The sequence below is a fragment of the Poecile atricapillus genome, chromosome 1 (assembly GCF_030490865.1).
Source record: "Poecile atricapillus isolate bPoeAtr1 chromosome 1, bPoeAtr1.hap1, whole genome shotgun sequence".
NCBI classification, from domain to species: domain Eukaryota; kingdom Metazoa; phylum Chordata; class Aves; order Passeriformes; family Paridae; genus Poecile; species Poecile atricapillus.
The window spans coordinates 178,024,720-178,038,104 of NC_081249.1; the positions used below are offsets into that span (position 1 = coordinate 178,024,720).

The 13,385-nt window shown below is 45.2% G+C and overlaps 1 protein-coding gene across 5 annotated transcripts in view; it reads right to left on the reverse strand.

The window, feature by feature from the left end:
* FBXO34 (F-box protein 34) overlaps positions 1-12,509 on the reverse strand; it is a 43,256-nt gene extending 30,747 nt beyond the window's left edge. For 2 of the 5 annotated variants that reach the window (XM_058829875.1, XM_058829876.1), the window contains exon 1: positions 12,375-12,509. The gene's annotated coding sequence lies outside the window, so the exon portion shown is untranslated. Of the gene's footprint in view, positions 1-11,277; positions 11,460-12,374 lie in introns of those variants that run through there. The other 3 variants (XM_058829881.1, XM_058829880.1, XM_058829878.1) reach the window with 3 other exon arrangements.
* Between the last annotated feature and the right edge of the window lie 876 nt (positions 12,510-13,385).

Here is a 13,385-nt window from a genome sequence, read left to right on the forward strand (position 1 = left end):
CTCAGCCACCAAAGCACCCAGGCTTTGCCACAATCCTTAACACTCAGCAGGTTACCCAGTCACAAGTCTGAAGTACCAGGGAGGATGAGATTCTGGAAGCAAGTTTAAGCTAAATGGATTTCAGAGCAAAATAAAGCCAGCAGGCTTCATCTCCATGGAGCTCCTGCAACACAACATAGGCTGAGCAAGACACTCAGGGCAGAGGTCTTTCTTATTAACTACCTAGTAAATTCAGATTAAAGTCAGATAGCTTTTTCCCCTCCCTCATATAAAAATCAGATGTTATCCAGCCCCGAGGAATCAATCCAGCTTCTGCAATAAGGAAAACCTGCTCACAGCTCCATGACACCACACACAATCCATAGCATTGTGGCTCTTCAGGTACTCATTAAATTTTTTTTCCCTAGAAAAGTCTCCAGTAACAATTTGCCTTCATTTTCTGCAGTGAAGATGGATGGTAACTAAGTACTGGATATGGAATCACATGAGCAGTCCCAGTGCAGCCATCCCAGGTCATAAAAACACCAGTGTGATCCCACAGACATTCACCAAGTACCCACCTGCTCCCATGTGCTCATTCCAACATCTGAGGGGCCATCAAACCCCTGAGCCAAACACCAGGAAGACAGGAAGGAAGCACGAAGGCACCCTACAACCATTAAAAGGCAAACAGAAGCCAGAGAAGAGCCAAGGCTGGGTGTGTGTGATGGTGTTTACAGGTGGAGGAACTTTGCCCACTCGTAGGAAGGAGCTGTGCTTTGCTGATGCTTCCTGACTACCCAGCTGAACCTCCTCTCCATAGGTGAGTCCCTTTCCACCTGGATTACCCTTGGAGCAGCATGAAAGATATCACAGCCCATTTTTTGGCTTCTTTTCCTTACAAAGTCAAGGCACCCAACCTCTTTAAAAGGTACTGTGGCACCTGTGCTCCCACATGAGACTCACATCCTAAAACATTCTCCCAAAGAAACCATGAGCAAAGAGCACTGTGAGTCAATGTCCCCAGCAGGTGGGGGTCAGGCAGCCCTGCCAGGTTTAAACCTCATTTTTATTTAAGCAATACCCAATCCAGCCTGCCAGCCTCCTGTCCCTGCAACATCAGTGGCTAGAAAGGCATTTAGGAGTCTGATCACCTACAGACTCTCAAGAAAAATGTATTTTTCCCCAATATGAATAAATAAATACCTCTTTTAACAAAAAAGCTGATGTAGTTCATCTCACTAAATAAGTCACACTGTTCTTATCAAGGTATGGATCCACTACAGTATACAATGCACAGCTTGGTTTGCAAAGTGTGTTTGGGCCTTTCCCTCTGACAGCCACCCTAAAAATGTAAGACTAAATTAAGGAGGCCTTGTACTCTTTGTTCCTTTGAAATTCACACCACCTCACTTTATTCCCAGAGCTTAATGCTGCAGTTGCATCTAAACAATCAACTCAATCAGCCAAGTTACAACCAACACAACCAAGCCTGAACTTACAAAACTACTAACTTTTAACTGGGTAAGTATTTTACATTTTCTTTCCCAAAACATTTAACCTGCTAACAAATACCTGCCTTAGTGCATTACCATCCTCCCGTTGTCCTGGAGTGAGTTAGCAGGCTTGCAGCAAAACACAGGGAGAGCCAAGCACACTCTGCCTCCCGGCCAAGTAGAGCCTGCAAGAACAGACCCCCTTTGGGGCAGCGACAGTTGAGGTCAATTTAATGGGAAAACAAACTACTTTTCCATTCAAGTGCAAAGCAGAGACAAAGAATTTTATGTGGCTCAGATTGCACAGTCAGCTGTCTTTTTAGGAACAGATCAGATTTAATGGTTCTGTGGCAGTTCAGAAAAAATGAGCCTGAAGAGAGTTTAAGGTTTGGACGGTATTCCATTGTGCAAAGTCCAGGCACTTGTCTGGGGTGCTCTTGTGGCCTTAAATCGGTACCTTAAAATCATCATCATCAACAGCAGTTCCAGGTATTTTATGAGCTACTAACCCAGGTTTTCCAGAGAAGCCATGGCTGCCCCATTCCTGGAAGTGTCCAAAGCCAGACTGGATGGGGCTTGGAGCAACCTGGGATAGTGGAAGGTGCCCCTGCCCATGGGACGGGGCTGGAGCGAGATGGGCTTGAAGGTCCCTCCCAACCTAAACATTCTGGGATCTTTTGATTTCCCAGGGTTCAGCCCGGAGTACAAATTTACTTTTACCCCATTTCAAAGAAAGGCAAAATCTCTCTCCCAAGCTCTGCCTGATAATTCTCTTTTGCATCACGAGTTACATTTGACACCATTTCTACACCAGAGAACCAAAATGAGGCAATGCTTCAATGCGACCACCCTCACCACAGGGACTCATATTCTGAAGCAGCTGAGATGCACTCAGGCTCTTTCACTCAACTATTTCAGGGTCTAATGCAGACAGAGAAGCTAATTAACATGTATTGCTATGGAAAGGAATATAATCCAAACCTTCACTGGTTTATATCTAAACCCTCTGAGACATCTAACGTCAAAGCTAAACAGATCTTCACCTGGCAAACATTTGGAGAGCCTTCAACTGAAGCTTCCAGGTAAGGGAATGCGGTATTTTAGGATATTTTTGCTACATACACTGGGGACATACCTCTAACACAAAGCCCAGAGAATCATCACGACAGCTGCAAAAACAACTTTGTCCTGGCTAACATTCACATAACGAAATTACAGTTTCACTCCAGGGAAAAAGGAAAAAGCACTTAAGTTTTGTTTAGATTGAAGTGCTTCGAGCCATGCCACTTATCTGCTATCAGAGCAGATTGCAGGGCTGCTCCAATGATTATTCTGTAATGAAGTAACTGGAATTGGAAGGTATGCAATTAGTCCTATCTCCTCCTCCTCTGCCACCCCCCTATCAAGAAGAAAACCAGCACAGACGTTATCACCTCTCCCTGGAGCTCTGCTACCCTCATCACTTAAAATACCCACAAAGCAAAGTAGGGCTGTCACTTACAAGCTGCTAACAAGCCTGGCTTGGTCCTGACTGGCAGCAAAGGTGATATTCTCAGCATCTCCCCAGGAGAAAGTTACAGGGTTACCTAATGGGATGCTTTCTCAGGTACCCACACATATGTATATATTAAGCTTAACATGTCTGCATTTAGTTATTTTAGTAAAAGCAAACCACTTTTGAGAGGGGAGAAAAAAAAAAAAAAAAGCACTGCTGTTCCTAGTAGCTCTAGGTTAAAGCATCTCTCACTAATCCTCCTGGGCATGCTCATTGGAAAGGGAATATATTAAACTCAGGACACAGGTATCACTTGCTGGCACTCTGGGTAGTTTTACTGACTCCAGCCTGGCTCATTTTACCTGGGTCGTTTACCCTTCCTTCCCCTGAAGAGCTGTGCTTACATCTGTAAAGTGGTAGATGCAGCTTTCCCATAACTGCAGCTAAGAGATGGAAGATGCACAAAGGCCCCAGACAGCCCACAGCCAAATGGAAACTCAGTGAATCCCTGATTCCTAACTGCAATTCTGATAAAATACAATCTGACATTTATTCAGGCTCAAAAGCTCACTCAATCTCTTCCCCTCCACCCCAGTGATACCCACTGGTCTAATTAAAAACAAAGCTTCTCTCAGCAGCCTCTGCCTTACATATATCCCAGTAAAGTCTATTTGTGACCCAAGGAACACAGGTGATAGGAGGCATTCCCCAAAGCCTTAAAATAAAATAAATATATAAACATTAAATTAAAATAACCTTACAACCACCATTAAAGCAACATCAACAAACTTGCTCTGTATAGGTCCACTAGAGATGCAACAATTTTCACTCCCTGAATTCACTCAACTGAGTGAATTTCACTCAGTTTTTACTTGTTCCTCGACATTTTCCTAAGTTTTTCCCAATTTCTTAAAAACATTTTCCCTAAGAAAATGGGCCATCCCTGCAGGATGCACTGGTGCCTTCACTTTGTTGGATTCAGTCGGGTCAGGGATGAAGCTCACAAAATCTATACACAACCCTTTCCTCACTCCATTCATCTACTGTTCCAAAAGAACAAAAAGGGATTAAAAAAAAAACCTTTTAAGGCAAGAAGAGTGTACAGAATGCTGCAGAGACATTTGCTACAAAGGTATGTAAACTACTGCTCTTTATCCTACAATTTACCCCATGGCCTCCAGCTGACACATCAGCTGACACCATCTTAACAACCCCATAAGTAGCTAAAGCTGAACAAAGCAATCATTAGGAAAACTGGTTTAGTCCATTGCTGGTGGCATCCCATGTCCTCTCCATGGAGGAAGCATGACTCAGACTGCTCTGGGCTCCCATCCACACAGGCTGCAAAGCTGCATTAAAAACACAATTCTCAGTAACTTCTACCAAAGTCACGTCTCCAACTCCTTCTGCTGAGAGACCAATTCGAAGCGAGTTGTTTTATATTTTAGTATGATTACATCTGCAGTCCTACTGCATCTAAAAAAATCCATAAGCACTTTAAGAGAAATACAGGAACTTTTTTTTTTTTCCTTAACACCATGGAAGATGGATTCATTGCTATCTGTAATCCTCCCACAGCCCCAATTTCAGAAGCAGCAGCAGATTCCCAGAGATTTCAGCCGCAAAAACAAGCACTCTTTGCATCACTTCATTCATCTGTTTATTAAGATAAAGTTACCTCATTAAAAAACAAAACAAACAAACAAAAAAAAACACCAATGGTAGAGTGTCATCCTTCTTTAGTGAGGAAATTAAGTGAAAAAATGCAAGGAACTAACAGTCTGTCCCACACCTGCTGGCAAGTTCTGGTGCCATGATTGTTAAACTGAAGTGTATAAACCCATTTTCAGGCAACAAGATTTAAGGATTTTTTCTTTTAGAATTCCCTTACCAAGTGTCTGACACTTGTCTTAAGGTACCATGCCTTGCATGTCCTCATTGCTCAGCAGAGGATCCTCCAGGACACATGTAGGAGGTCAGGAAGGGAAATGAACAGGGAAAATCACAGTAGACATCATGGCAAAGCAAGAGCTGCCTTTCAGCAGGAGAAAAAGGGGCAGTTTTGGATGTACATTTACAGGGAGCCTGTCTCAACCTCAGGAGTGGGAGGAAGCACAGAAACTCTGAAGACATAAAAACATTAAGAGGCCCAACACAAGAGCAAAGGCTTCATGATGGAAAGGATTTTTACAATAAAGGTGAAGCTCAGAACAAAGACCTCAAAGAAGAGTTTCATAAGTGAAGAGAGAACTGAGGTGCTCTGGAAGCACATGAACATAATCCACAATCCAACACAAAGCCACTATCACTGATGCACAAGTCCTGCTTGAACTTAAGGTCCAAACTCTTTTTTTAAAATATAGCCTCCAGTATGACACATCTCAGAAAGCCAGACCACAGGCACAAGCCATGAGCTTGTCTTTGAAGTTCAGATACACCAGAAAATTACTTCACCTCCTAGATGCAGAGGGGATAGTGCTGCCTTTGATGCTACAAGAAATTTTGGTTTTAAACTGCCCCAAGGACTTCAAATTGTTTGCTGGACTGCAGCATGGCAACACCCAAACCTACACATACACACGAACATAATTATGCCTGGTCTAGACTTGGGGGGAGGGGAAAAAAAAAGAAAAAGTATTTTCAGTAATGTTAGCACGCAAAGAAAATAATAGCACATACAAAGAAACCTCTAGGGTGACTTATGAAGAAGATTTTATGCTTGGCTTTCTGCCAATTAGAGAGGAATTAAAGAGTCTGGCAATATAACCCTGTTCATCCTGAGGAAGAAATTGCATTTTTAAGTGGTCAACGGAGCAAGAGGGATGAGAAAAGAGGGACAAAGACTCAGGAGTGTAACTGCACAGAGCAACATAGGAAGTTTCAGATGGTACTGAGACAGAAAGTGGGCATGAATAATTCAAATTTTAAAATTAATCCAGTCTATTGACTCCAAAAGAAAATCAGCACGTAACAGCTGACTCCAAATGACAGCATTCCAATAAAGCAGACAGTATTTTTTGCTATAAAATTCCAACTGCTTCAATATTTTACAGATTATCTGCCTCCACTGACTGCCAACCAGCAAAATCAGTGAAAGGTGGAAGTCACAAAAACAAAAGCAAACCAAGTGGAAAAGGCATGCTGAAGCTTGGGAAGCTGAAAAAGTGTTAAAATGCAGCCTTTGAGTAAGACAGAACATTTACTAGCTATCTGCAATGATGAATTTATATCCAAATTCTTTGGAGCTTAAAAATTCACATCATAAGACCAGCTTCTACCAGAATTAGGACCAGACTTGACATGCCCCAGTTTCCCCAAGGTTACTTTTGGAAATGCATCTACTCTTAAAATATTGCAAGTGCTCTTCTCACACTGCAGAAGAGCAACCAAAACCTACCTTCTAATTTTACTTTTTTTTTTTTAACAAGAACTTAACTTCAACACTTTTTTTTAATCTGAATGACAGAAGGAATTCTGTGTCACGTTGCAGGTTGAAAGTTACTGGAAATGGCAGCAAGCTGCTGTTGCTTATACAAAGTCATTGCAAGGAAAAGAAAAAAGAAGCTACTGAAGCTTTCAAAATCAAAACCTGTAAAACACCAAAACCACAAAATGAACCAGAAGTAGCTTAGGAGTTGCTAGGGATGTTTAAAGTTAATAAAAATTCTAAATTAAATGGCTGCCGCTTAGGTTTGCCAAAAAATTATGCAAATTTCCAAAGTTCATACATAGTAATTAGCAGAGCAAAAAGCAGGTCCCAAATAAGTGATGAAGTTAGCCTCGCTCTTATTTCTCCAGCAGATGGAATTAGCTATGTGTGAAGCTATTTTTTTGCAATTGAAGATTAAACATATTATCCTGAATATCAATTCTGCAAGTACAGCACATTGGATACGTGCATTCATGGAAGTAGGAATATGCAAAAGCCAGCCTGAATCCTTCTTTTCTGTCATTCTGAACAGGACACTCAAGAGGCTGGGGGAGGGTTTACATATTTAAGACCTCATTTTTCAAACTGATTGCTGACAACGTGGATGAGACAAGTTCTCTCAAAGAACATTTAGAGTTAATAGTCCAAACAGGTTTTTCCAAAGAAAAATGTCTGCCTTGACTAAAAATACATCTTCTTGATGTGCTAATTGACAGATCACAAAAAGTCACCCAAACTGCAAGTCCAAACAACATGTGTCAACAAAGGCTCCTGGCTTTGCCCATTACTTCTCCAAAACCTGGCTCACAGGAGCATCCATCACATACTGTGTGATACAAATTCAACTTTTCCATTCCTATTATGGATTTGCCCCTTGCTTTGCGCTTAAAAAGACACAACCTTCCCCTCAGTCCTGCAGCTCTCCAGCAAGGGCTCAACCTCGTGTGTGCCCTTGACCAAAATACTCCACCTGTGTTCCATATCCTCAATTTAATCTCCCCAGCTTTGGAGCCCAGAGCTGCTCCACCACAGCAAGTTCCTCTCAAATACGCTGAAAGACCCAGCAATTTTTCTGTGTTGTCAGGCTGCATTTTATCTTCCTTAGAACAGCACAAGCCATGAAGGCTCATATCAACACATCCACCCAGTTTAGGGGGCACCACCCAGGAAAATCTCCCACTGCAGCAGGAGAGTCTGGAGAAGGTGCAGGGAGGACAACCAAAACCAAGTTGCTGCACTGACCACAAAGAGAGTGGTTAAGCTTCTTCCTAAACACCAGCTTCCAAGTAAAAAACTGATAAAAGAAATAAAAACAAACTACAAGTCTCTTCCTACATGAATATCACTTTCAGGCAGCCCAGAAAAGATTTCTAGAATGTGTGCCTGTTACAAAAAGAACCCAAAACTTATATAATTAAAGGAACATAGGGAGGGGAAGGTAAAGTTTAACGCTAATTTCAAAGTCAAGTAAGTGACACCCTGGATTGAATACTATTAACCAAAATTGTACAAGTTAAAAGTGGATGTACTGAAAGCAGCAGAAACCCTGCCCGCAACAAAATGAGAACTCTCTTACAAAAATACCTCTGTGGCCAAATGAAACACTGAGTTTAAATAAGAAAGCAAGCACTTACACCTATCGTGCTCTCCCCCTCTTCCTTCTCATCTAGGGAGTCTCATTTATCTCAAAGCAATCAAAAGAAAACACTTTGATTTTTAAAGTCAGAAAAGCTGCAGAAATTACAGCCCTGTCTGGCACAAAGAAATAATATTTCTGAAATCAAAAGAAGATTCTCCAAGTTAGGGGAAGGGCAAAAACAGTCCTGAATAACTTACTTTGCATAGCCCAGTTCCTGCCAAAACAGTTCTGTAAATCCCATGGTAGTTCAGAAAATTTTCATTCTTAGAGCAAAAAAAAATCTAGACTGAACATTAGCAACATTAATTGTGTGATATGACCTGAATGATGCAAGAACAAGTAGTTAAGTGAACCACAGCATCTGCTGAATTTTTAATCACTAGTTGTTTTGCTGCAAGGCAGAAGAACACTATATATCAGCTTCCAAGCACTGCACGGAATGGCACATTAGGACAGCAAGATTTTAACTGGCAGGAATTCTGCCTCCCTGCTACCCAAATGCCATCACTTTGCTGTGAACTGCAGACAGAACAGCTTCTAAAGCAGGATTATTTTTTAATCACACAGAAAAAAAAAAAAAAAAAAAAAAAGCAAGCACTATTTTCTACACCCCGAGACACCAGTCAGCCATTTCTAAATTTTTCTTTTTAAAGCTGACACTTTATTAACAGCCATTTAGGTGCTCCTCTACAGTGTACTTCTACTCTCCAAACAGCTTTAAGTAGTCATGTGGCTGTCCAGCAGCAACTTACTACCAAAGAGGTGGTTGAACCTGGGGTGTGTAGGAAGGTGATCTATGTAAACATTCCTATTAGCCCTGTACTGCAACAGGAGGAGAGCTGCAACATGTTGGGACACACCTGAACTATATTTAATCCATCTCTCCCTGACACCCATTGCAATGACGCTGCAGACACCCAAATTTGGACAGCCACGTCATGGTACTGCTGATGCTCATCCTGTACCTACACCAAGCAGTTGTGTTGTGATTTCTCTGTGTTTGATACCCAAAATAGTTAAATAAACCAACCACCATGCCTACAGCAGTAAATACAGCTCCAGTTATGCTCTAGGCATAAAACTGCAACAGCAGGATTAGCAAGTGATACAGCAGATATTCCCCTTCCACAACAAAGACAAAAAAAAAGTTATTTGGGGAATAAACACTAAATCCACAATTACAGTGTGAATTCCAAATACCAATCCCACAATTACAGGCAGAATCTGCACTATGGACAATTATTCTATTTCATATTTTAGGGGGGAAAAAATGACATTTGGGAAAAAAGGACAACATTCCTACATTAAAGAAAGACTGTCACCCTGACTTTAATAGATTCTGAGTTTAATAAGTTAAGAGAATCAAAATAGCCTAGAAAACAAAGCCAGTAAAATGTGGTACAAATAAAAATGGAGCAGCCACACATACCAAAGCAGCATTCCTGTGCCCTCCTTCCTGCAGAGCTTATAGAGCTGGGAAGAGGATCTCCAACCATAACTTTCACTAAACCAGTATTTCCCTCAAAAGCTCAAATCTATGGATAGGAATATCCAGGGATAAATCCAATGACAAAATAATCCACAAGAGACAAAAAATCCCAGCAGACATGGGCAAGAGATGTTTCCCAGGCTATATTATCTTTCATGATAGGTTTAGGATCAGTCCTGTGTTTTCCTTATAGGCTCAACAATCAAGTCCAAGAAAAGCTGTTCTCTTCTCTGAAACCTGCAACAGGAAGATTGAAATATGCCAAATCTGCTGGGAATACAACAATCTCTGTGCGAGGATTATACTAAAACGCTGGTTTGGTTATGCTGTAGGGCACCAAGAAGTGAAAATAACACATTGTGATGAAGGTGTTGACACCTGGAACCTCAGGGAGCGTTATTGTCGTGCATCCACCACACAGTGCTCACCTTGACATCTGCCAAACCTAACCTGGCACCTCCACACCCCAAAAGCACAGTCCTTCCTTACATGGGAGCTGCAGACCAGTCTGGGAACACTGGGATAAACACCTGCAGCACAAGCATCAAGATGAGCTTCCAAATTTAAGAGACACAGAAAGATGTTTTATAACGTATAAGTCACTCAGCTGCAGCTTAGCACTTAACAAGCTACTCACAATTCTTTACCATCCTTCTCCAAATGGAGAAAAGATTTTAAAAATCATTTAGTGCAAGTGAAACATCCCCAGCTTTCTCCTCAGCCTCTGCTCGCTCTCCAATTAAATATGAAAGCAACAACTTAGTCATACTGAGTATACAGGATGATTTTAAGACAGTGGTATTAAATCAAATCCCACAACTTTTCACACCTATTAAATCATTAGGAGGGGAGATTTTGATAAGTACGATGCAATTAACAGACAGTGCCTTTGTTACCGGGCTGCTCCTGATGAAGCCCAGGCTCCTTGACATTCCATTTCTTCTCCTCAAAGGCTCTGTGCTACAGCAAATTTATGGGTTTTTAGCATGTAAGAGGTGAATTGGGCAGGTTACCTTCAAAATCAGTCAATAAGGGCCTTTCACTCAGGCTGGGGAAGGCGGGTGGCTGCTGGAAAGCAACACAAGGCACTCCCTTCCCCCTCCCCTCAGGACCCAAAAATGCTGCGTTCAAAACACTCCCATCCCCTGCAGCAAGGGATTAGCCATTTATTAAAAAGGAATCAAAACACTGTAAAAGGCTTCCAGTTAAGATTTCAAGGAGAAAAAAACCAAAAAATACAACCAACATTAACACCAGTAGAACCAGAGTCACATTAGGAATTCTTCTGGGCACCAAAGAGCATCTCAAATGCTAGCAGGATGTAATTTGTCCCGATGATGCTGATCAAATGACTCAAAAGGAGGACAGAAATAGATTAATTATTTAATTTATTTTTTTTTTACTCAGTCATTTTGCTGCCTCCACACTGAGCAGTAACAGCATCCACAACCTACAGGCACATTTAGACTTTGGACTTTTAAGACAACTACCTACCTCCACGCTTGTTTTTTAGGGGCCTTTTTGGCTCTTCTCTAGGGGTGACAGACAATTATAATGGCCAATTATGTAAAACCTTTCATCCGAGAAAACACGAAGCACTACGCAAACACTCATTAAGACTCTCAGGCTGGAGCCTGCGCCTGCTCCACAGCTCCCCTGGATATCTCCAGCCACCAAAACTGGATGCCGAGCGCTGTGGCACGGCCAGGACAGCGCCCAGCAGGGCAGGGCAGCCCCTGGAGTACTTACACGGCCTCGCAGGAAGGTTTTACAGCCCGCAACACGCCCCGGGCTGCTGGGGCTAAGCTTTACAACCCCATCCAAGCCGGTTATTTAAAAACACAGCAGAGACACACGCGGCTGCTGGGCGTTGTACGAAGCACCTCGCAGGACGAGCCTTAGACCCACTTGTCCGGCTGATCCAAGCAGATTTTTCCAACTGGGAGCCGCATGGCACAAGTCAATCACCTCGGTTTACTGAAGAAATTAAAAGCTACGCTTATTGTTTCGAGTAAGGCCTTGGAGGAAGTAATTCCGAGAAGAAATCACTTCCACTGTAATTGTACTTTTAACCTTTCCTTAGGTTCTTACGCCATCCCCACGTGAAGGCGTTATTCAAGAATTATCACAATATCTAGTAACCATTAAAGCTTTTTTCGGACCACTGTTTATGTTCAGCGAGTTCACAACCCCTCCCTTCTGAAGGGCGGCTGATCGATGGATGAACCACGGGGGAAACTGCAGAAAAAACACGACCAGGAAGTGACCGCAACTGAGGAGATCAAATTTTGGGGGGGAAAACACGCGGTTTGGGAGGGGGTTGCTTTTAAAAGAGGGTCGGCGAAAAGACTGGCCCGCAGAAAGCAGGGGGGGCTCGGTGTCCCCGGCCACGCGTGGGACGGGCGCGTTACGCAATCCCGGGGAGCGGGGATGCTCCGCGCCCCGCACGGTGACCGGGCGGTGCGGGGGACACGGCCCCGCTCCTGGGCTCCCGCTGCCCGACCCGCCGGGCCGGGAGAGCCGCGGCAGCGCTGCCAGCGGCGCCCGGGAAGGAGCACCACAAAACGCCCGCGGAGGCCGGGAGCGGGGCGCGGGCGCTGGGGGAGCATCGCGGACAGAATAAAGCGAGAGGATAAAATAAAACCGAGCGGAGCGGGGATAGAGCGCGGTGCCCTCAGCACGGCCCCGTCCTGCGGGCGGCAGCGGCCCCTCGGCGGCCCCGCAGCCGCCATGGCCGGCGGAGCGCGGGCGCTGCCGGCGGGCCCGGCTCGCCGCTCGCCGCCCACCTGCCCGCACCGCGCCGAACCCAGCGCCCACCCACCCCTGCCGCGCCCGCGGGAGCCTACCGGGAGCGGGGCCGGAGGACGGGCCGTGGCGGAGCCGCCAGGCTCGGCTCGGCTCGGCTCGGCCGGATCCCCCCTGCGCCCGGCGGCGGCGGGAGGAGCCGGGCGGCCGCGCCAATCCGGGGCGGAACGGGGCGGGACGCGGAGCCGGCGGGGAGGGACGCGGAGCCGCCCCCGCGCCGCGCCAGGCACCGGCCGCCCCGCCGCGCCAGGCACCGGGGGCTCGGCTCGGGGCGCTTCCCGGGCTCCTCGTTCCTTGCAAGGCCCTGTTCGAGGCCAGCGAGTTCCAGGGCAGCCCCCGGCGCTGGCGACCCCGTGGTCCCTCGCTCTATCTCCCCGGTGAGCCGGCTTGCGGCTCGCCGACGAGGCTTAGCGACCAACGTGGCACTGGAAGCCACGAGGGTGCCAGTTCCCAGCCCGCTGCGGGGCACCGGCAGCTTATCAGTGGATTTAGTCTGGTGATAACGAGCTAAAAATCTACGGTCCCCTACAGGAGGCCAAAAAGTCGTTCGATAAATCTCCTGTCTTTGAAACCTACTGAACTCCCCACTGCAGAGCCAGAAAAATCTCAGAATCAATTAGGTTGGAAATGACCTGTGAGATCATCGAGTCCAACCCATGACCAAACACCACGCTGTCAACCAGATCATGGCATTGAGTGCCACGTCTAGTTTTTCCTTAAACACCTCCAGGGATGGTGACTCCACCAGCTCCCTGGGCAGTGCATCCCAAAATAGCTGGAGGGTGGTCACTGGGACTGTCCCTCCCTACTGGAACCCCACCAGCGTGGTGCCAGTCTTGCCAGCTTGTTTTGCCAACGTTTCCTCCCCAGCAAAATCACTAAATACCCTTTGCTGCCATCTGTCCTTGGCAGAGGAAAACGTGAGCTGCTGTTCCTGCTGCAGATGTGTCCATAGCAGTGGGTTGTCATGTAACTATCACCCCAGCCATCTTCGCTGTGCAGTGCTCAAGAAGTCTCAGCCTGCAGGGAGAAAGAGAGAAGGGCACTGGAGA